The 24,003-nt window shown below is 42.7% G+C and overlaps 1 protein-coding gene and 1 pseudogene across 2 annotated transcripts in view; one reads left to right on the top strand and one right to left on the bottom strand.

Moving 5' to 3' along the window:
• Positions 1 to 24,003, top strand: part of DSCAM (DS cell adhesion molecule) — a 725,315-nt gene that overhangs the window by 463,112 nt on the left and 238,200 nt on the right.
• On the bottom strand, positions 22,222 to 23,174 carry LOC110256551 (annotated as a pseudogene). Its single transcript, XR_002338181.1, has one exon. The product of XR_002338181.1 is annotated as a non-histone chromosomal protein HMG-14 pseudogene (transcript).

Raw genomic sequence — 24,003 nt, 5'->3', positions numbered from 1 at the left:
GCAGACATCCTTGTCTTGTTCCTGATCTCAGCGGGAATTCTTTCAGCTTTTCACCATTGAGAATGATGTTCGCTGTGGGTTTGTCATATATGGCCTTTATCATGTTGAGGTAGGTTCCCGTTATGCCACTTTCTGAAGGGCTTTTATCAGAAATGGGTGTTGGATTTTGCAAAGGCTTTTTCTGCATCTATTGAGAGGATCGTATGGTTTTTATTCTTCAGTTTGTTAATGTGGTGTATCACACTGATGGATTTGCGGATGTTGAAGAACCCTTGCATCCCTGGGATAAATCCCACTTGATCATGATGTACAATCCTTTTAATGTATTGTTGGATGTGGTTTGCTAGTATTTTGTTGAGGGTTTTTGCATCGATGTTCATCAGTGAAATTGGCCTGCAGTTTTCTTTTTTTGTGGTGTCTTTGTCTGGTTTTGGTACCAGGGCGATGGTGGCCTCATAGAATGAGTTTGGGAGAATCCCTTCCTCTGCAATTTTTTGAAATAGTTTCAGAAGGAGAGGTGTTAGCTCTTCTCTAAATGTTTGATAGAATTTGCCTGTGAAGCCATCTGGTCCTGGACTTTTGTTTGTTGGAAGTTTTTTAATCACAGTTTCAATTTCAGTTCTTGTGATGGGTCCATTCATCTTTTCTATTTCATCTTAGTTTAGTCTTGGAAGATTGTACTTTTCTAAGAATTTGCCCATTTCTTCTAGGTTTTCCATTTTATTGGCATATAGTTGCATATAGTAGTCTCTTATGATCCTTCATATATCTGTGATGTCCGTTGTTACTTCTCCTTTTTCATTTCTAATTTTATTGATTAGAGTCCTCTCTCTTTTTTGCTTGAGAAGGCTGGCTAGGGGTTTATCAATTTTGTTGATCTTTTCAAAGAACCAGCTTTTTGTGTCATAGATCTTTTCTATGGTTTTCTTTGTTTCTTTCTTTTTTCTTTTTTTATTTTCCCACTGTACAGCAAGGGGGTCAGGTTATCCTTACATGTATACATTGCAATTACACTTTTTTCCCCATCCTTTCTGCTGTTGCAACATGAGTATCTAGACATAGTTCTCAATGCTATTCAGCAGGATCTCCTTGTAAATCTATTCTAGGTTGTGTCTGATAAGCCCAAGCTCCCGATCCCTCCCACTCCCTCCCCCTCCCATCAGGCAGCCACAAGTCTCTTCTCCAAGTCCATGATTTTCTTTTCTGAGGAGATGTTCATTTGTGCTGGATATTAGATTCCAGTTATAAGTGATATCATATGGTATTTGTCTTTGTCTTTCTGGCTCATTTCACTCAGTATGAGATTCTCTAGTTCCATCCATGTTGCTGCAAATGGCATGATGTCATCCTTTTTTATGGCTGAGTAGTATTCCATTGTGTATATATACCACCTCTTCCGAATCCAATCATCTGTCGATGGACATTTGGGTTGTTTCCATGTCCTGGCTATTGTGAATAGGGCTGCAATGAACATGCGGGTACAAGTGTCTCTTTTAAGTAGAGCTTTGTCTGGATAGATGCCCAAGAGTGGGATTGCGGGGTCATATGGAAGTTCTATGTATAGATTTCTAAGGTATCTCCAAACTGTTCTCCATAGTGGCTGTACCAGTTTACATTCCCACCAGCAGTGCAGGAGGGTTCCCTTTTCTCCACAGCCCCTCCAGCACTTGTTATTTGTGGATTTATTAATGAGGGCCATTCTGACTGGTGTGAGGTGGTACCTCATGGTAGTTTTGATTTGCATTTCTCTTATAATCAGCGATGTTGAGCATTTTTTCATGTGTTTGTTGGCCATCTGTATATCTTCCTTGGAGAAATGTCTATTCAGGTCTTTTGCCCATTTTTCCATTGATTGATTGGCTTTTTTGCTGTTGAGTTGTATAAGTTGCTTGTATATTCTAGAGATTAAGCCCTTGTCAGTTGCATCATTTGAAACTATTTTCTCCCATTCTGTAAGTTGTCTTTTTGTTTTCTTTTGGGTTTCCTTTGCTGTGCAAAAGCTTTGCAGTTTGATGAGGTCCCATGGGTTTATTTGTGCTCTAATTTCTATTGCTTTGGGAGACTGCCCTGAGAAAATATTCATGATGTTGATGTCAGAGAGTGTTTTGCCTACGTTCTCTTCTAGGAGTTTGATGGTGTCCTGTCGTATATTTAAGTCTTTCAGCCATTTCATTGATTTCTGCCCTGATCTTTATGATTTCTTTACTTCTACTAACTTTAGGTCTTGTCTGTTCTTCTCTCTCGAGCTGTTTGAGGTGTAAAGTTAGCTTGTTTATCTGAGCTTTTTCTTGTTTCCTGAGGTGGGCTTGTATTGCTATAAACTTTCTTCTTAGAATGGCTTTTGGTGCATCCCATAGGTTTTGGAGTGTCGTATATTCATTGTCATTTGCTGCTAGGTATTTTTTAATTTCCTTTTTGATTTCTTCAGTGATCCATTGGTTGTTTAGTCTCCACGTGTTCGTGTTTTTTGCAGTTTTTTTTCTTGTTGATGTCCAGTCCTATAGCGTTGTGGTCAGAAAAGATGCTTGAGATGATTTCAATTTTCTTAAAGTTACCAAGGTTGGATTGTAGCCCAGGATGTGATCAATCTTAGAGAATGTTCCATGTGCACTTGAGAAGAATGTGTATTCTGTTGCTTTTGGATGGAATGTCCTATAAATATCTATTAAGTCCATCTGGTTTAATGCATCATTCAGGGCCTGTGTTTCCTTATTGATTTTCTGTCTGGTTGATCTGCCCATTGCTGTAAGTGGGGTGTTAAAGTCCCCCACTATGATTGTGTTATTCTCAATTTGTCCTTTTAAGGTTGTTAACAGTTGCCTTATATATTGTTGTGAACCTGTGTTGGGTGCGTTAGATATTTAAAATTGTTGTATCTTCTTCTTGGATTGATCCTTTGATCATTATGTAATGCCCTTCCTTGTCCCTTAAAATATTCTTCATTTTAAAGTCTATTTTGTCTGATATGAGTATTGCTACTCCAGCTTTCTTTTGATCCCCGTTTACATGAAATATTTTCTTCCATCCTCTTACTTTCAACTTGTATGTGTCTCTAGAAGTGAAGTGGGTCTCTTGAAGACAGCACATATATGGGTCTTGTTTTTGTATCCATTCAGCCAGTCTGTGCCTTTTGGTTGGGGCGTTTAGTCCATTCACATTTAAGGTAATTATTGATATGTATGTTCTTATTGCCATTTTATTGATTGCTTTGGATTTGCTTTTGCTGCTCTTTTTCCTTTCCTTCTTCTCTTGTTCTTTTCTGCCTATAGAAGTTCCTTTAGTATTAGTTGTAAGTCTGGTTTAGTGTTGCTGAATTTTCTCAGCTTTTGCTTATCTGTGAAAGTTTTGATTTCTCTTTCAAATCTGAATGAGAGCCTTGCTGGGTAAAGTAATCTTGGTTGGAGGTTTTTTCCTCTCATTATGTTAAGTATATCATGCCACTCCCTTCTGGCCTGCAGAGTTTCTGCTGAAAAATCTGCCAATAACCTTATTGAGGTTCCCTTGTATGTTACTTGTTTCTTTTCCCTAGCTGCTTTCAAGATTTTCTCTTTGTCTTTAGTTTTGGTCAGTTTGATTACTATGTCTCAGTGTATTCCTCCTTGGGTTTATTTTATATGGTACTCGTGCTTCCTGGATTTGAGTGAGTGGTTCTTTTCCCATGTGAGGGAAGCTTTTGGCTATTATCTCTTGAAATATTTTTTTCTGTCCCCTTGTCTCTCTCTTCTACTTCTGGCACCCCTAAAATATGGATGTTGGTGCATTTAACATTGTCCCAGAGTTCTCTGAGACTCTCTTCATTTGTTTTCAATCTTTTTTCTCTTTTCTGTTCTGCATCCATAATTTCCACTAATCTGTCCTCCACCTCGCTTATTTGTTCTTCTGCCTCCTGTATTCTGCTGTTAGCTGCTTCTAGTATTTATTTCAGTTATTGTATTTTGCATCTCTTCTTGTTTAAGTTTGATATCTTGTATCTCTTTGGTCAGTGTTTCCTGTAAGTTATCCGTTTTTGCCTCCAGTTTATTTCCAATGTCTTGCATCATCTTCAGCATCAACAATCTAAAGTCTTTTTTCCTGGAGACTGAGAATCTCCTCATTACTTAGCTGTGTTTGGGGGGGGTTTCCTTTCTCCCTCATCTGAGTTATAGTCCTCTGTCTTTTCATTTTTATAGGTTTTTGGTGTGGTGACCTTTTTATAGATAATAGGGTTGTAGCCTCTCTTACTTCTGGTGTCTGCCCCCCTTGTGGCTGAAGTTGGTATGGGGGCCTTGCTGTAGGCTTCCTGATGGGAGGGGCTTATGCCTGCCCTCTTGTAGGTGGAGCCGATTCTCCCTCTGGTGGGTGGGGCTTAGTCTCTGGATAGGATTAGGGGCTGCTGTGTGCCTGAAGGGTCTTTAGGGAGCCTGTTTACTGAGGGGCAGGGCTGTGATCCCACTTGGATTGTTGTTTGCCCTGGGGCTTCTCAGCACTGACTGACTGACTGACAGGTTGGGCCAGATTTTCCCCAAATGGCCACCTCCAGAGAAAGGCAGCTGCTGAATATTCCTGAGAGCTTTGCTTTCAATGTCCTTCCCTCACAACCAGCCATATTCACCCCAGTTTCCCCAGGATGTCCTCCAAGAACTGCGGTCAGGTTTGACCCAGATTCCCTTGGAGATTTTGCTTTGCCCTGGAACCCAGTGCATGTGAAAGTCTGTGTGCGCCTTTTAAGAATGGGGCCTCTGTTTCCCCCAGTCCTGTGGAGCTCCTGCCCACAAGCCCCACTGGCCTTCAATGCCAGATGCTCTGGGGCTCTTTCTTTCAGTGCTGGATCCCCACACGTGAGAGTTTGATGTGGGGCTCAGAACTCTCACTCCTATAGGTGCGTCTGTGAACCAGTTAGTTTTCAGTCTGTGGAGCTTCCCACCCAGGAGGTATGGGGTTGTTTATATCGTGAAATCGCCCCTCCTACCTCTTGATGTGGCCTCCTCTTTTTCTTCTAGAGTAGGGTATCTTTTTTAAGGTTTCCAGTCTATTTGGGTGAAGAGTGCTCAGTCTTTAATTGTGAATTTTGTTGTTTTTAGGAGAGAAGTTGAGCTCCAGTACTTCTATTCCGCTGTCTTTCATTCATATTTCTTCATTAATTTATTTATTAAACATTGGGAGCCAAATAGACACTAATGGGATAAATAAATAACAAATACATAAATCATGTTTTTTTCCCCAACAATCTAGGACCTGTCATATATAGCCTGTTGCATTTTCCTATGATGAAGGTAACAGCAACGGAGAAAATGGCACACTTGCCACAGCTGTTCTGCTCTGTTTCCTTGATGGAGAAGGATCAGAGGGAGAAAAGAGAGGGTGAGACACCATCTGGTTGTTAGGTTTGTTTTAAATCCCTAGGCTACTCCCCTGTAGCCATGGTCCATGTGAAAAGCACTATTTCCCAAAACAAAAGCCTGTCATTCAGAGGACCTGCCTTTGTGACTTTTTATTTGTCGTCTTAGGTTGCATCACATGGAAACAAAGAGCTTACAATTAATTTAGTTTATGAAGATGTGTATCTAGGATATTACAAACATTTTCCATGGCACTTCTTCAAACTTATTTCTAAAGTTTGCCATTGAGCCATCATTCCCTCTCTCCCTTGCATTGTTTGCCCTTTCTCACTACTATAAATGCCGCAGAAGTGAACATCTCAGGTGTTAGTTCAGTGTGTGTGTGTGCAGCTGCTTTCTTCAGAGAAATTCCTAGAAGTGAAATTCCATGACCACATTGATAGCTGTTGGTCTGCACGGGACCAGGACAGATTAGAAAACACTAGGGCAGTTTACACACTGACCAGTGGTGTGGAGCTGTGTGTGTCTTACACCTATGCGAACTAGACAGTATCCTTTTTTCTTAATCTTTACTATGTGATAGGTGGAGTGGCTTCCTGTTTTAATTTACAAATTTAGATTGCTAATGATGTTTAAAATGTTTTACCCTTTGTTTACAGACAATTTCTGTTTCCCCTGTGGGAAATTTCTTATTCCTGTTACTTACACACTTATTTCCACGTCTAATTCATTTGTAAGAGTGTTTTTCATAGATTAAATAACCTTTTGTCTGTTAGACATTTTACAGGTGTTTTATTCCTTCTCATCACCAATGTGCAACTTAAATTATAGAAGCCTTTTTATCTTTGAATTTCATATGCAACTTAAAATCATTAAAGGAAAACTAGAAATTGAAGCAAATTTTTTGAAAGTTAAAATCACCCTTGAGGAACAGTGCTCAAAGATAAAGATAAAATACTATAAATACTTTTATCTAGCTTTTCAGACCTGTCAGCTGACAGAGAGACAGATAGATAGACAGACAGAGAGATAGACAGGTAGATAGACATATAATTTTTTGGTTTTTTTTTTTTAAATTGTGAGCAGCATCTTATAGTTTTCAGAGTGAAGGTCTTTTGTCTCTTTAGTTAGGTTTATTCCTAGGTATTTTATTCTTTTTGAGCAATGGTAAATGTGATGGTTTCTCTGGTTTTTCTTCCAGATCTTTCACTGTTATATAGACGTGCAATTGATCTCTGTGTATTAATTATGGAGCTTAATGGATCTGTGTTCCACGATGAATCTGACTAGGAACCATGAGGTTGTGGCTTCGATCCCTGGCCTCTCTCAATGGGTTAAGGATCTGGTGTTGCCATGAGCTGTGGTGTAGGTCACAGATGCAGCTTGGATCTGATGTTGCTGTGGCTGTCGTGTAGGCTGGTGGCTACAGCTCCATTTGGATCCCTAGCCTGGGAACCTCCATATGCCCTAAAAAGCAAGGAAAAAAAATGTGGCTTGCAACTTTGCCAAATCCATGGATGAGCTCAAACAGTTTTCTGGTGCTATCTTTAGGATTTTCTAGGTATAGGATCATGTCATCTGAAAACTGATAGTTTTACTTCTTTTCCAATTTGGATTCCTTTTATTTCTTTTTCTTCTCTGATTGCCATGGCTAGGACTTCCAAAACTATGTTGAATAAGAGTAGTGAAAGTGGACACCGTTGTCTTGCTCCTGATCTTAGTGGAAATGTTTTCAACTATTCACCATTGAGAATGATGTTAGCTGGAGGTTTTTCATGTACGGTTTTTATTATGTTGAGGTAGGTTCCCTCTATGCCTACTCTCTGGAGAGTTTTTATCAGAAACAGGTGTTGAATTTTGTCAAAAGCCTTTTCTGCATCTGTTGAGATAATCATATGGTTTTTATTTTTCAGTTTGTTGATATGGTGTATCACATTGAATGTGGTTCTTCTTGACCTATAATCTTTATTTTTTTTAATTTTTAGGGCCACACCTGTGGCATATGGAAGTTTCCAGGCCAGGGGTTGAATCAGAGCTACAGCCGCCAGCCTACACCACAGCCACAGCAACGCTGGATCTGAGTCGAATCTTTGACCTACTCTGCAGCTTGCAGCAACACCAGATCCTTAACCTACTGAACAATGCCGGGGATCAAACCTGCATCCTCGTGGATACAAGTCAGGTTCTTAACCCCTGTGCCACAGTGGGAACTCTGTATAATCTTCTTTATTCAGTTAACAGTAGGCTATGAATGTGTTTCCATCACACTGAGTTTGGGTGTTCCATGCGACTTTTTAATGTCTCTGTCAAGTGTCTATTCGTACATCGCTAAGTGCATCTCACTTCTCTTGCCTTTCTTAAGCCTGAGTTCACTGACTTAATGCCACCAGCGTTTACTCCTTGAAGGGTCACGAAAAGAGTCTGGTTGTAGGTAGAGCAGGATTCGTTTTTCTCCCCTGAGTCATCAGAGACACATGCTGCTTACGTTCTTCTCTCTGCCACTCTTCAGAAGCAGCTCCCAACAGTAGCCAATGGTCACGGAGGTCCCCTGGCCACTTCCGCATCTCCGTGAAGGAGAAGCCACTCAGAGAAAGGGCTGTTTACGCCCATTGAGTAAGTTCTCCACAACGTGTCATAAATCAGTTGTGCTCACATGTCACTGGCCAGGCCACCCCTTGCCACAGGTGGTCTGCAAGCTGTGCCGTGGCTAAGCACACGCCGTGGTGACTACAACCCAGGCTGGCTGCTTATAATCGTGTTCATTTACAGTCCTCCCACGTTTATAACATTGCCTATTTGTTACAATGAAAATACATAAATATTTTTCTATAGAATAGAGGGGAATTTTATGCAGGTAATAAAGGTATTTCTTCAGAAAGATTTAGTCTTGCTATTAGCACAAGTATGTGTGCACAACAAGGCGAGACAAAACACTGGAGTTTCTTTCAGGGACATGAAAGGACACAGGTGGCTTGTGCCCCCCCCAAATATCCCAACCTCCCCCCTCAACTAAAATTGCAAAGCATTTTTAAAAGCAAGGTAAGGGAGAGGCGTGGTTGGTTGTCACACACTTCAGGGTGAACAAATCCTTTGTCCGTGTAGCTGTGCACAGAGGTCAGGTCTCGGTGTTCCTGTAAACCTCCAATAAGAAAGGAGCTAAAGCGGGGGCGGGGGGGGGAGCCTGCCCAGGAAGGCCCCCTAGGGTCCTTCTCGGTTACCTTGCTTATGGAATAAGTTTTCCATAATCAAATAGTTATTGAGAGCATAAGGACAGTTCCACTGTGTGTGACATAAAAAAATGCAAGGAGTAAGGGAGGCAGACTCAGGCTGTTTCTCTGAGAGAGGCCACAATTTAATCCTGGGGCTGTAGAATTCCAGAGTAAATTGCAGTGGTTTAAGGGAAGCTATTGCAGAAATGAAACAATCTTTGCTGAAAAGTAATGTTATTACATTTTTGACCTTGGGTCTAGATACACAGTCTAAGACATTCAAGTCTGTATTCTGATTTTTTTTTTTTATTTTACATGAACAGACAAGGCCTCTTGTTTTAAAGAAATTTGAAAAAAAAAAAAGTCAGGGTTTAATACCATGCTGGACCTCACCTGCACTCCCAGAAATCCATAACTAAGCAAATCTATGTCATTTTTAGTGGAGGAAATGGGTTTCAATTGCTGTCCTGGGGACCAAGGCCATCCCTTGTTGGCTGCTGAGGGGCAGTGAGGGGCTGCTGATGCAGGAGAGAACTGATGCACTGCCTGGACATCCTGTGATCTCTGGCTGCCCGCGGACAGGGCCACGTCTGACCTCCAGGAAGCTCTTTTGTAGGACTGTCCAAGGACCAGAGTCAGGGCATGCCTGGGTTTAGGGGTGGGAGAACAGTGGGGTGCACTCTGTATTTAAAATAGAGTTGTCATGGAGTTCCCATTGTGGCTCAGAACCTGACATAGTGTCCGTGAGGATGCGGGTTCAATCCCTGGCCTTGCTCAGTGGGTTGAGGATCCAGCATTGCCACGAACTGTGGCATAGGTTGCAGATGCAGCTCTGATCTGACGTTGCTGTGGCTGTGGGGTAGGCCAACAGCTGCAGCTCTGATTCAACTCCTAGCCTGGGAACCTCCATATGCAGCTGTAAAAAGAAAAAAATAAAATAAAATAAGATAAAAATAAAATAAAACAAAAGAGTGTTGTCAGAGAAGGCTCCAGAAGAAGATAAGGTTTGAGCAAACACTTAAACAGGAAATGAGACACGGGCACACCTGAGGGGAGCACTCAGGGGTCCAAGGACAGGGGCAGCAGGGGGTTTAGATCTAGGATGCTGCACACGCATCAAGGAGGACCCTGGAGCCGCGTCCTGCCCCCCCACTGCAGAGAGAGTGAGAGGAGGTCCTCTGAGTCCCAGCAGGGCCACATCAGGCGTTTTAAGGATGTGGCTTTACCTGGTGTGTAGGGGGGCAGTCCTGACGGTGGGTGCTGCTCTCCTTTCTCCTGCTGCCCTGCGGAAACAGAACTTAGGAGGCTGCTAGAATAATTGAGGTGTTATGAGTTGTGTGCTTCTATCTTCTTGTTTTAAATTTCTTTTATTGAGGCATAGTTGATTTACACTGTGGCATTAATTTCTGCTATACGGCAAAGTGCCCCAGTCATGCCGTCATACATATATAGATACATTCCTTTTCTTTTCTTCTCTTTTCTTTTCTTTTCTTTTTTTTAGGGCCGCATATGGAGAGTCCCAGGTTAGGGGTCCAATCGGAGCTGTAGCCTCCGGCCTGTATCACAGCCACAGCAACATCAGATCTGAGCCGAGTCTACGACCTACAGCTCACAGCAACACCAGATCTTTAACCCACAGAGCAAGGCCAGGGATCAAACCTGCATCCTCATGGTTCCTCATCGGATTCATTACCATTGCACCACGACAGGAACTCCCATTCCTTTTCTTATACTGTCTTCCATTGTGGTCTATCCCAGGAGACTGGACAGAGTTCCCTGTGCTGTAGAGCAGGACCCCATTATTTATCCATTCGAAACGTAATCCTTTGTGTCTACTCACCCCAAAGTCCCAGCCGAATCCATCTGGCTGATGGACTGGGTGTTGGAGAGAAGAGGAGGAGTGAGCCAGGATGCCAGTTCTCCGAGAAGAGTGGAGGTGCTGTTCACTGAGACGGAGCAAGGCCGGGAGAGCCAATCGGCCCGTAGACAGAACCCAGTTCACAGTATAAGCGATGGCACCCTTTCTGCATATCCTAATGTCAGCCTGATCCATGCTCAACACCAGCCTCTTAGCTTTAGTTTTCCCAGCGAAGATTGTTCCAACTTCTCTGGTCACAAAGGCTCACTTCTTGCCTTTTTGCACCCAAAGCGCATCGAGGCGGTAGGGGATTGGTAGTTTGCATTATTTCCTGGGAGGGAACAGAGGCTGCCTGATTCCCCTTAGAAACAGTTTCTCTCCTTCCTTCCTTTCTTCCTTCCTTCCATTCTGTCTTTCCTTCCTTCCTTTTTTCTTTCTTCCTCTCTGTCTTCCTTTCTCCTTTCTTTCTTTTCTCTCTCTTCTTTCTTTCTTTGTTTCTTTGTTTCTTTCTTTCTTTCTTTCTTCCTTCCTTCCCTCCTTCCTTCCTTCCTTTCCTTCCTTCCATCCTTCCTTCCTTCCTTTCCCTATATGTGCTAAAAAGCTCACTTTGAAGTCCAAAAATTTTTTTTTTTTTTTTTTTTTTTTTTGCTTTTTGGGGCTGTACTCAATGCACATGGAGGTTCCCAGGCTAGGGGTCCAATTAGAGCTACAGCTGCCAGCCTACACCACAGCCACAGCAACATCAGATCCAAGCCACATCTGTGACCTACACCATAGCTCATGGCCACACCAGATTGAGTGAGGCCAGGGATTGAACCCATAGCCTCATGGTTCCTAGTCGGATTTGTTTCCACTGCGCCATGACGGGAACTCCTGAAGTCCATAACTTTATAGTCTATTTTTCATGGATACCAGTCAGGTTCATTTCTGCTGAGCCACAACAGGAACTTCCTGTAGCCTGTGCTTTGATGTTATTCATTTAGGGTCAGTTTTCCCATGGAGGTGGCACTCCTATTTAACATGTAGATTCAAATCATCTTTTATGTAAGAAAGTTTTTCTTGGAGTTCCCGTCATGGCTCAGTGGTTAACGAATCCAACTAGGAACCATGAGGTTGCGGGTTCGATCCCTGGCCTTGCTCAGTGGGTTAAGGATCCGGCGCTGCCGTGGCTCTGGCGTAGGCCGGCAGCTACAGCTCCGATTAGACCCCTAGCCTGGGAATCTCCATATGCCACGGAAACGGCCCTAGAAAAGGCAAAAAAAAAGAGAAAGTTTTTCTTGAATCATGTCTGTGTTTGTTCTGTTCCATGCTTTGCATTTTGGGGGTGTGTTCAAAGTTCAGGTCAAGTCACTAAAGACAAAGTAAGACGGCAGAATGAACTGATTTTGTTCTGGGAGGAGGTGATGTGGGCCCTCCGCTTGGCGCTAGGCGAGTCATTCAAGGGTCAGGGCTCAGAGGTCATCTTTTTGCAACATTTCGACAAAGTTATGCGATGAATTCCCAGATTCGTTGCCAGGTATTTTGAAATCCTTTTAAGGCGTTGAGTAGACGTTGCCTTGTGTTTGTTTAAGATCAGAACGCTCTGCCTCTACTCGGGGGCAGCATGGCATGCCCTCGGTTACAAGAGCTCACATGCTCTTCACCTGCCCTCCAGAGGGTGTCACTTTCCGATTTTTTGCCTTATTTACTCCCATTCTAATTCGTTTGATATTTTGCATGTTTATTCTCAATGTCTTTTCCCCCTGAATCTGTTGTCCTTTGTTCTCTTCCCAATTTTTCCTACATTTTTGTGATTTTATTTTATTTTATTTATTTATTTATTTTTTGTCTTTTGTCTTTTTGTCTGTTGTTGTTGTTGTTGCTGTTGTTGCTATTTCTTGGGCCGCTCCCGCGGCATATGGAGGTTCCCAGGCTAGGGGTTGAATCGGAGCTGTAGCCACCGGCCTACGCCAGAGCCACAGCAACGCGGGATCCGAGCCGCGTCTGCGACCTACACCACAGCTCACAGCAACGCCGGATCGTTAACCCACTGAGCAAGGGCAGGGACCGAACCCACAACCTCATGGTTCCTGGTCGGATTCGTTAACCACTGCGCCACGACGGGAACTCCTTATTTTTTCTTTTCCTTTCTCCAGTCCTGCCAGCTCACATTTCGCTCTTCATTGTGCTCACACTTCCTTGACAAGTGGTTATTTTATTCGCAGCTTTCATCTCAATCATGGCATTTTTCTGACGAGATTCCGTGATCTGGTTTCTCTTTGTGTCTTATCCTTCCGTTTTTCTTAGAGTACCTCTGCTCAATCTTGGCTTCCTTCTCTCTCTCTTCCTTTTTAAGGGCCGCACCTGCAGCATATGGAAGCATATGAAAGTTTCCAGGCCAAGGGTCAAGTAGGGGCTGCAGCCGCCAGCCTACCCACAGCCACGGCAACACCAGATCCCAGCCACATCTACGATCTCTGTGGCAGCTTGATCCTTAACCCACTGAGCAAGGCCAGGGATCAAACCTGGATCCTCAAAGACACATGTCAGGTTCTTAGCCCATAGAGCCACAATGGGAATGCTGATCCTGGCTTCCTTTGAGTGCTCACATTTGAAGAAACTGCATATTATCACACAGAGATCGCCTTGTGCAAATATCTGGTTCCTCCCTGAACACTCCTTCACCAATTCTAAGACCCACAGCAGGCGCAGGGAAGCTCTTGCCCCCCAGCCTGTGCACACTGTGGTCACCGATGTGCCCCCCTGCTTTCCCAGTGCACCCTGCTGATGCCCACTCTGAGTCCCAGCTGTGGCCCATCTTTCCTTGTTTCTCTGCAGATACCCTTGCGAAATTGCATGGTTGACTGCCTGGTCACCTATCGTATGGCTGAGATTTTAGCTCTTTCCTAATGTCATGCAAAAATGAGTTTGTACTTTCTATTCCTCTTTCTCCCGTTTGCTTTTGTATTGTTTCCAGGAGGAACAAAAACACTGGTGTTATGCTCCCATCTTTCAACTCTTTAAACTGAAGTCGTATTGTTTATCTACTAAGGTTTATTAAATTTGAACTTTATTTCAGAAAAAGTAAAGGAGAATTAGTAGAAATCGTTGGTTAAGAGAATGGACTGAGTACAAACCCCAGACCTAAAGCCTCTGTGTCACTGCGGGAAAGTGACCACCTGCACAACCCACAGCATCCTCCTGTGGGAAGCAAGTACAATAAGGCAGGTAAAGCGATGATTTAAGCCGGGCGGTTCCTAGAAAGCGTTTGCTATGGTTCCAGCACAGAGAAATTAGTCAGCACACATTACCTGTTAGCATCACAATCACTGCTGTCATCACATCAGCTCACCCAATTGTCCTAAAACCATTTATAGACTAGACCAGTCTTTTCCTACTAACTTAAATTCCTTTACAATCTATGGGAGGAAAAAATGTGTCTACTGAAATCTTTTTTTTTTTTTATCGTTCTCTTTGTTGCACTGATCTGTCTGGCTTCAGGACCTTGAATATTAGAGATTTATCCCTTCCTAATATATTTTAATATCTTATACAACAATCCTCTTCTTATTGTTTTTCTTTTTCAAAAACATCCTAGGTTTCTCACATGGACTTTTGCTTGTGCGTTTCTCCTAGATGAACATTCGGCTAATTTTACAAGTTCCAAATAAACTTTTCTGAAAAATTTGGGGGAATAATATATTTAAAGGTCAGCATGGAGAACCAACATCATTAAACTATTGAGGCTTCCCAGCCAATATCATGGGCAGTCTTTCCATTTAATCAGATCTTTTTTTACATCCGTTGTGATTCTGTGGCTTTCTTACTCTGGTTTCTGGTAGTGAGTATTTATAAGCCTCTGCCTACAGTTTTCTTTGCTCTCTTTGATTTTCTGGGTGGAAAGATGTTACATCTACAGCCAGAGCTTGTTGACTCTCTGCAGCTGTCCGTGTCTCTTACTTCTCTAGGCCAGGGAGAAGTGGTCCCTAATTTGGGCAGAGTTCCTATTCCCTTCCACTCTCTAGAACATGCAGAGGCTGCAGTGGGATGGGCCTTCTCCCCTCCTCCTTTCCCTGCTGCCTCCTCTCACCCCCCTCCGCGTGCCCTTCCTACTCTTAGCTGTAACACATTCCCATGAGACCAAAGTTTCCTCAACTCCGGTTTTCCCAGGAGACATCCAAGCCTCCACCCCTATTTGGTGCATAACAGTTTTGCTTTTGCTCAGGAATCTCCCTCCGTCTGCGAGAAACTATTGGAGGTTGTCCTTCTGTACCCACAAGCTGCATTCTACCTGAGGTCCTGGCTGTCCCTTACCCCCAGGGTCTCAGAAGTGTCCTCTTCCGCTTGGTGTCAACCCACCTTCCAAAACCTTCCCATCCTGCCATAGAATCTTTTCTTTTCTTTTAGCAACTTAATAATATACATTTATTATGTCGTGGCTTCTGTGGGTTAGGAGCCTGGGCACATCTTAGCTCAGTGCTGGGTTTTAGAATCTCTCACAAAACTGCACTTGTTGGCCAGGGCTTGATCTCATTTGAAGGCTCAGCTGGGAAAGGATCCACTTTATGTTCACATGGTTTCTTAGCAGAAGCTATAGACTCTTTGTGGGGCCAACAGGGACCCGAGTCTTTGGATTAGAAATCTGTAAGGAAAAAAGTCTGAGATTTGCAGCAGTTTTCTGCAAATTTCCATGCAATTTGCTCAATTATAGACTGAGAAGCAATTGTGGGCTCAGTACATCTGGTGAGGCTGCTCAGGTGACACATCTGGAGCCTCCTCCTACCCCAAGGGTTTGCCTTGGAATGTGTCACCTTGGTCCTGCTCACACCTTCTCTCCCAAGGACAAGGTGATGTCCCAGGACCCTCTACAGTCCCCAAGGCCTATGTTTCCAAGTGCCATGAAGAACACGCAGCATGGGACCAGCCCAAGTCCTCGAGCATGTTAATTCTAGGACATATTTTTTTCCAACACCAATTTCAGACCTCCCTATTGAATTGACCGAGGCCAACTCTTCCCCGGCCATCAAGAGATGGCCCACACTGCAGATACCCCACTTTCCACTCAAAGGATAAGTCTGGATGGGGGCAGACAATCAAGAGACCAAGGGAACTCCCTGAAGTGAATTTGCTCCTGTTTCCCTCTAGCAAAGTGGGAAGTTTCATATTGAAATAACTCAGGAGTTAGGGAGGTACATGTGGCCCAGTCAGGAAGGTCCTTGGTTCTCTGGTCCCCAGAGTTCCCTCCGTGGTCCCTTAATCCTCTTCACCATATCCTTGCCGGTTTCATCTGCTCCTGACATCAAGCCTGACCCTCCATCTTGGTCCAGTAGCCAAGGCATTTAGCTTCATTTCTTTACCTTCATGGCTACTTCCACTCTGATTTCAGAATTCTAGCTCACAGCCTTTGCTAAGATTGGGTGTTGCCTTAACACCCCTCTTCTGGAAACTGGATCTCTGCCTTGATCACCTGCTTGGGATCAGCCATCTAATCCTGGCCCTACCCACCCACTGTCCCACCTCCCCGCCTGCCTGTCTGTCTCATACCACCCAGAGCTCTAACCATGCCTGCTCCTGGACTCACCACTGTCACTCTCTGCATTTATTAAGATGCCCCCACCCTCTATCCCCACGTGTCCAACCTATTCCATCCACTGGTTTGCTGGACCTGCAGCCAACCTGCTGGGTCTCTCCAGCAACACCTGCTCCAAACTCGTGCACTGGGCTTATCCAGGCTATCAAGTCTCAGTTGTTGTCCCGTGTTCCTCATTCCCCACCAGTCCACAAATACATGACAAGCTGTGAATCTTGAATCAATACAGGGAAACAGCTCAAAGAATGTAAAAGGAGAAGAAAGCAACACCTCCCTGTGATATGAGAGGTGAAAGTAAACCCAACCTCAGGGTCAGATGTGGCTTGCTCAGGTACAGCAAAAGCCCCTCTGCCTATCTGTTCCCCAGGTAGGAACAGTGGGTCTCACTGAGCAATAATGAGTCCTTGGAAAAGGATAGTAAACAGAACAAGGATGAGTGTTCATCATATTGTTTTATTTATTTATTTTTTCTTTTTGGGTCCACATCCACGGCATATGGAAGTTTCAGGCTAGGGGTCCATTCAGAGCTGCAGCTGCCAGCCTGCACCATAGCCACAGCAATACAGGATCTATACTGCATCTGCAACCTACACCACAGTCACGGCAATGCCCGATCCTTAACCCACTGAGTGAAGCTGGGGATCAAACCAGCATCCTCACAGACACTGTGTTGCATTCTAACCTGCTGAGCCACAACGGGAACTCCTGTTTTATTTTCTTCCTTTATGATAGAACAAAACTCACTGGGGATGGAAAGCTGGCCTTTCTCTGGGCTAAAACAAGTGAAGTCTCTGGCTCTGGGAGCTGCATCAGGACCACTGTAGACCCCACCCCCCCTCCACTGAGGAAACTGCAGTTACCCCGAGCCTTCGTAGAGTCACCAGGGCAATGGACCCTGGGGTCCATCCTGCCCTCCCTTCTTTTTCCCCACTCTTCTGTCTTCCCTCTTTCTCATTGTCTTTCCCCAGGAACTTTCTAGCTGTCTTCTTGTGGATACAGACAGCCACACTGAGGACAAATGTTTGGGAACCTCTTACTCCAGGGAGGTGGAGCTGAAGGCCTAGTATGGTTGATTCAACTGCAGGGACACTGAGCAGCCCACAGTCCCAGTGTAAAGCTGTAGTGGCATCAGCATCCTCTAGCCACTTAAGCTACCTCCAGTGTTGCGTGTCACATCAGCAAGGGCCGAATCTTGTCAGTTCATGGTTCCATTTTCTGTTAAGTGAGTGAGGGGCTGGTGTTAAAAGGATCCTTGTGGATTCGGTACAGCGTTAAAGTCATGAAATCAGCGTGATAAACCAGTGGACCACCAAATTCTAACAACCCCTGGGCAGGCACAAATTTAGACCACCTAAGTTCAGTTGTTTCCATTGGGTGGGGTTCTTCAGGGCAGATGTAAAGACATTAAGAGAAGAAAGTGAATTGCCCAGTGGAAACATAATTATATACAAATTTACAAAAGAGGTAACTTTTCTGCTGCCAGTTACGACACCATCAAGAAGGAATTTAATACAGCGAATTAGGTGCTTGCAGATTTTTAGAAGAGTGGGAAGAGCTCAGCTACTTTTCAGGAACTTGAGACAAGCAGGAACCAGGCGCTCGAGCCCATCCGGGGTTACAGCTGCTGCAGAACCGAAGCAGTCATTCGCTCCCCGGGACTCGGATGTTTGACATCCGCCTTCTGGAAGCGAACGATGATTTCCCGTCCACCTTCCACAGCATGTTCAAGTGCCTCTCACTGGTGAAATATAAACCAGAACCTGGCCACAAATCAGCCTGGGAAATGTGTTCCATAGGCTTTTGGTCCCTGCAGTTTAGGGAAGCGTTTAGAAGTGCAACAGCAGTGCTGAGGGTTGACAGACAACATCCGATGCGGACAGATAGACAAAACGTGCTGTGCACATTTTGTACCATACGAAAGCTGCTTTCTTTGGCCTTGGGAATAGCCTGGAGCTGGACCCAAGTTTCTGTCCTCTTCAAGGTTCTTCTCTGGAACAGGACGCCCAGAACCCAGCCCTCTGTCACAGATCAGGAGTTCCCTTCCCAGCTGCTGTTGCTCTGGGTACTTGCTCCCTCCAGGTCCCACCCCTCCCCTGTCTTTGTCCCCACTCTCTCCCTTCAACCCCCCAACTATTCTCAATGAAGGAGCACCCTCTCCCTAAGCAAGGAAAACAAGCTCATTCCTCAGGAAAACACCACCCTCTCGAAAAGGACGGCGTCGATTCCTTGGTGAGAAGGAATCGCTTACAGCCTTAGCCTGTGGGAGCAGAAAGTGATCCCCTTTCTCCTTTTCTCTTCTCCAAATCCGTCTTCTTGCACCCCGCTGGGGGACGCTGCCCATACTCATTGAGCAGCTTTTTCTGGCCCCCGTACGTGGTCACTGACACCCACTCGCATTCACGCAATCTTGTCCCCTGGGTGTGAACAATCTCTATAGTACGTACATGGATTCTTCTTCCCATTTCACGGTGATGCAATCAAGGATGAAGAGAGAATTAGCTCCTTGCTCAAGGGCACAGTTCCTAAGTTTCAGAGACAACATTAGAACCCAAATCTGGGGACTCTCAGCCAAGGATTCTCACTGCAGACAAGCAAAGACTTCTGACCATATTTGCAGCTCCCTTCCAAGCGGGGTCCCGTGGTGACATTCAGCTATTCGTTTTCCACTACCCGCACTCCCTCAGTCCTTGAAAGTACTGCTAGACACGTCTTTTCAATAAATAACTGAGGTCACACAGTCGTTCAGTGGGTGCCTTACATAATGTTTGAACATCTTTTTTCATGTAATGGAGCATTAAAATTGTCCCCACTTGACCCAAACCATCCATAGAAAACTGACAGCTTTTTAATTAATGTCTTCTGGTTTCTAGAAGTGTATCTTCTAGCTAATTACCCAACGTGCTTACCTTTTGCTAAAAAGGTTGCAGAATTTTGAAACATTGTCTGCACCGTGTTAAATTTTATTCTCTGCAATAATGATAAATCTAAAGTAGATGCCCGGGAATTCTGTCAAACCATGGCCCAGTCCACTCCCCTCAAATTAAACAGCACTAACTGTTGGGACTATTGTCCTTCTGGTGGATGAATTGGTTCACTGTTATTCTATTTAGCAAAAGCATGATCCCATTTATAAATGGTGTAACTTTCAAGTCAGGTTCATTTCCTGATTTAAAAAAAAGATTTAATGGGCTTCAACTGCACTCTCACTTTATCTCTGTCTCCAGTAGGTCCTTTCAGTAATGAAGAGGCCTCTCTCAGTCTAGATATGAATTAATAAATAATCTCTGTCAGCTATTTAATTGAGGAAGCTTAGCAGTGGAGCTAAATTTCACATTGTAATTCTTTAGGATAAATGTGTCAAATATTTTTTTAGTATTTTTCTGGCAAAAATTCTTTTAAGAAAACATCTGTGTTTTGAGATGAACAGTTCTATAACTTTCTCACATTCTAAAAGCATTTCATTAGATTTTTAGAGTTTCATAACAGAGTGTTACATAATTTGTAAATCCCTTAGCATTGTGGTTTCCTGGTTTTCTGCCTGAGAGATAATATGTTTTAAGTCCTACATTTGCAGTTAACTTTGAGAAAGGCACCAGTGATCTTTACATATTTTCAAACTATGGACCAAATTTAAGCACTTAAACAAAAATTAAAGGCTTTTTCCTTGGTCTTTTAAGTTCCAGTAATATTCTTTATCTTTACCCAAAATAGTGTATTATCCATAAGGAGGAATTTTGAAATTTAGGAAACCAAGTCCTTAAAAGCTACAGAAAACTTTTATAGGAGAAAAAAAGTGTGATCATCTCAATAGACGATGAAAATCTAGCTCATAATATTCAACATATACTCCTGATTTAAACAAGAGCAACAACAAAAGATAGAGTTTTGTAAAGCAGAATATAGAAACACTTTTTAGGACCCAAAGGGCTTTGGCAGACGAAGAAGAAAAAGGCAGAATGTCCAGTAGATACATGAAAAAAGAATATAAGCAGAGTATTCACCAAAGAATAAGTACAGATTACCGATACAATCTTGAAAAGATGCTCCAACTAAGCAAATACAACCAAAAAGTGCAACACTTCGCAAAACCATGTAACTTAACATGACGAGTATATGCTGTATTGACGAAGATCAAGAAGATTGATGGTGTGCTTGTGTGAGGAAAGAGTTAACCCCAGCCAGCAGAGTGGAGCTCCAACTGCTCCGTCTTTTACGAAGCAATTTGGTGTTCTTCTCTAACACTTACATGTGCAGACTCCACTCCAAGGATTAGCCCAAGAGAGTAGCTCCCACTATGCCTTCCTTTCTCTCTACTGATGGACTGACTGATCAGCGCCGAGGTTCGTTGCAGCGGGGTCCTCAGTCTTGTGGAGTAAGGAGGACATAAAGTCCATTAACTGTAAAATGATCAAATAATTAGAAACAGACATTAGAAACAACAAACAGTAATGTTGTGCTGTTTGGTAGTACATGCCATACCATCGTTTAAGAATTTAAATGCTTCCTCTGCCCTATGAAGGGGTTCTTAATGATCTCCATTTTACAGGGGAGGAAGCAGAGGAACTGTAAGGTGACATAATTACCTCATTTCTCACAGTGTTTCAGGGATCTGTTGCTGTGTAACAAATTATCCCCAAACTCAGTGGCTTAATGATCATAGTAAGGCACATTTATTATGCCCCACTTCTGTGGGGCAGGAGTCTCTGTGTGGCGCAGCTGAGTCCTCTGGCTCAAGACTTTTCCCAGCACTGCAGGCAAGATGTTGGCCAGGGGTACGGTCATATCAAGGCTAATTCGGAAGGGTCTTCTCCCAAAGCCCACTCAGGTGGAGGCCGGCAGGATTCAGCTTCTCACAGATGGTTGGTTGTGAGATCCTAATGAAAGCCTCTCCCCAGGGCAGCTTACATTTCCCCAGAGTGAGAATTCTGAGCTCAGAGAGAGAGAGGGAGGGTGGAGGATTCTGTGAGAAAAAGAATATATATATATATATTTATGACTGTGTTACTTTGCTGTACATCAGAAATTGACGGAACATTGTAAATCAACCATAATAGAAAAAAACACAAATCTTAAAAAAAAAAGAAAGAAAAGATAAGGAGAGAGAGGGCAAGAAAGAGGCCACAATGTCTGTAACCCTGGCTATTTGCCCAGGATCCACCACATAGCAGGTGTGTGGTAATTAGACAATAAACACATTTGGTAGAGAAAAGGCACAATTTTATATGTGCTTATAAAAGATTAGGAAGTCTGTATTCCCCCAAGATGATGCAATCTTGAGGAGAAGAAAAAAGGCAGTTACTTTTTTTTTTTACTGTTTGCATTTTTGACCAAATTTCACAGATTCCTAATCCAAAATTCTCATATTTTAAACCCTAGTAGGTAAACTAGTAGATGGCTTTCATTAATTACTTTCCAAAATCAATTGTTCATTTCCTATGTTCATTATTCATTAAAGCATTTGCTTAAATCTTCTGTGAACTTTCATGAATTGCTTTAAATGATCTGTATTATACATGTTTCTGTTGTAATTTTACATTTTATACATTTTGATAATTTTTTATTATTCCCAAAGACCGAACAGATGTAGAGATTAGAAGGATTTTGTTCATTTTGTCTCACTTTATAAAATAGTCTGTAGCTGACACTGAGGAAAGCAAGTGAAATTATTTAAAAACTATTATGTTTTTAAATTTTTTATCCCTGGTTTTGAATTATTTGTGAATAAGATGAGTGAGAACAATTTTTCTATTTGGAATTATATCATACACTAGGTATGTGATAAAGAACTAATACAGATGTGTAAGTATTTTGAATATATGTCCCTTCCAACTTCACAATTATCTTACATCATAACTGAGATTTTATTGGTTGCTTTGAGGATCAATACACAGACATTTTAATTTGTACACAATTCTTAACGCATGTACCAAAAATCTAAAAAATCATATCATTGTATTTCTTTTCTAAACAGTTTTTCTAGTGACTTTACAGCTTAAAAGTTGGAGGCAAATTTTCCTTAACAGGATATCAAGTACCAGTATCTTCGAATGATGATATGCTGTTATATCATAAGTCCCACTAATTCACAATTTTAATATCATATATACTACGTACTCAAATGTTCAGTCTTTCACAGCACATTAACAAAATTACTAGGAAAACTGGACTACCACGACCAAAGGTGTTACAGAGTGCACACAATTCTGACAAGGAGAGCCAAGGTCAAGGTTGGTCTGCTTTAGAAACAATTCTACCAAAAACAACATGGGAAGAGAAGTAATTTCGAGTGTTCAAGACGTTAAATGCACAACTGACTCCAAATCACCATTTAGTACGCTTTGTATTACAGGATATAAAAGCTCCCCATCTATGGAATGTTAAGCTGACACCCAAGACATTCAAAGCCTCCCACATTCAATATCCCACTATTTTCTGGTTGTACCAAAAAATAACCAGCAAATGATTTTGTCTCTTAAAAAAAAGCATCTCCACTTAAAAAATGGGATGCGGTGGGATTCCCTCCTTCTTAAAAATGTTTCTAGAGCTGCTAAAAACCTTGCGTTTACAAAATAGTTGATAAAACGATTCCTCTGGATTGTTCAAGAGGGGACACAGGGACCACGGACAGGACTGGGCGTGTGCTGTTAATCAGACGTGGCTTCCTTCTCTCCTGCTTCATCAGAGGCTGGGCTCTCCTCGCTTTTAGTTTCTCTGTTTTCTGCAGGCGGATCTTCTTCCGTTTCTTGCTTGGTCCCTTAGGCCTGTTTCCCTTTGCTCCCCTTTTCCCTTCTGTTTGTATTTTTTTGTCTGAAGCATTATCCGTTCCTGCTGCCTATTTTTGGCTTCGTTTCCACTTTTTGCAGGAGCAGGTTTATCTGACAACCTCGCCAGTCTCCTCTTGGGCTCCTTCTTCGCTGCCCCCTCCGTGGAGCTGACTTTCCTCCTGGGCATCCTGGTGGCAGCGGGTGCATGCCTGGTGCCTACGTCTGGGGTACCTGCGGGCCATGGTGTGCCGAGAGCTTTCGCGAAGCTGGGCCGCCTGTCTCTTTTTAAATACCTTCAAATCAGCCAACTACAGGCCACAAGTCAAATTCTGCTCAGAACATGCTTTTGTAAATAAATATTATTGGAGTTCCCCTTGTGGCTCAGCAGGTTAAGGACCTGACGTTATCTCTGTGAGTGTGCAGGTTTGATCCCTGGCCGTGCTCAGTGGGTTAAGGATCCCACGTTGCCAGAAGCTGTGGTTTAGGTAGAAGATGTGAACTGGATCTGGTGTTTCTGTGGCTGTGGTGTAGGCCAGCAGCTACAGCTTCTATTTGACCCCTAGCCTGGGAGATTCCATTTGTCTCAGGTGTGGCTGTATGTAAGTGAAGATAAAATAATAAAATAAAATAAAATAGTAAAATAAAATAACAATAAATTTTAATGGAACACAGTCATGCTAATTTATGTATTGTCTATAGCTGCTGTCATGCTTCAATTGCAGAAAAAGTAATTATAACAGATTGTATGGTTTTCAAGCCACAAAATACTTTTCATTTGGCCTTTTATAGAAAAAGATTCCCTATCATTGTCTGAAAATACTGAGATTTTTTTTTCCATGAACATGATATAGTATTCCATCTGCATTTATCTGTTTTAATAGCTAGCAACAACTTTTGCAGTTTTCAGGTCAGTCTTGCACATATCTTGTTAAATTTATGTCTGAATATTTCATGCTTTAATGCAAGTTTACTGTTTTTTTTAAATTTCAAATTTTAGTTGCTTGTTACTAATACATAAAAATGAAATTACTTTAAATTTTGTATTTTGATGTATCCTATGATGTTGCTAAACTTACTTATTGTAGCAACTTTTTTGTAGGCTATTTGATTATGTAACGAATTATGTCATCATGAAGGAAGGCAGTTATGTTCTTATTTTCCAATACATATATATTTTATTTCATTTTCTTTTTTATTGCTCTTGCTAGAATCTTCAGAACAATACATATATATTTTATTTCATTTTCTTTTTTATTGCTCTTGCTAGAATCTTCAGAACAATGTT

Source organism: Sus scrofa, chromosome 13 (genome assembly GCF_000003025.6).
Source record: "Sus scrofa isolate TJ Tabasco breed Duroc chromosome 13, Sscrofa11.1, whole genome shotgun sequence".
NCBI lineage: Eukaryota > Metazoa > Chordata > Mammalia > Artiodactyla > Suidae > Sus > Sus scrofa.
This window is presented reverse-complemented; position numbering and strand designations above follow the sequence as displayed.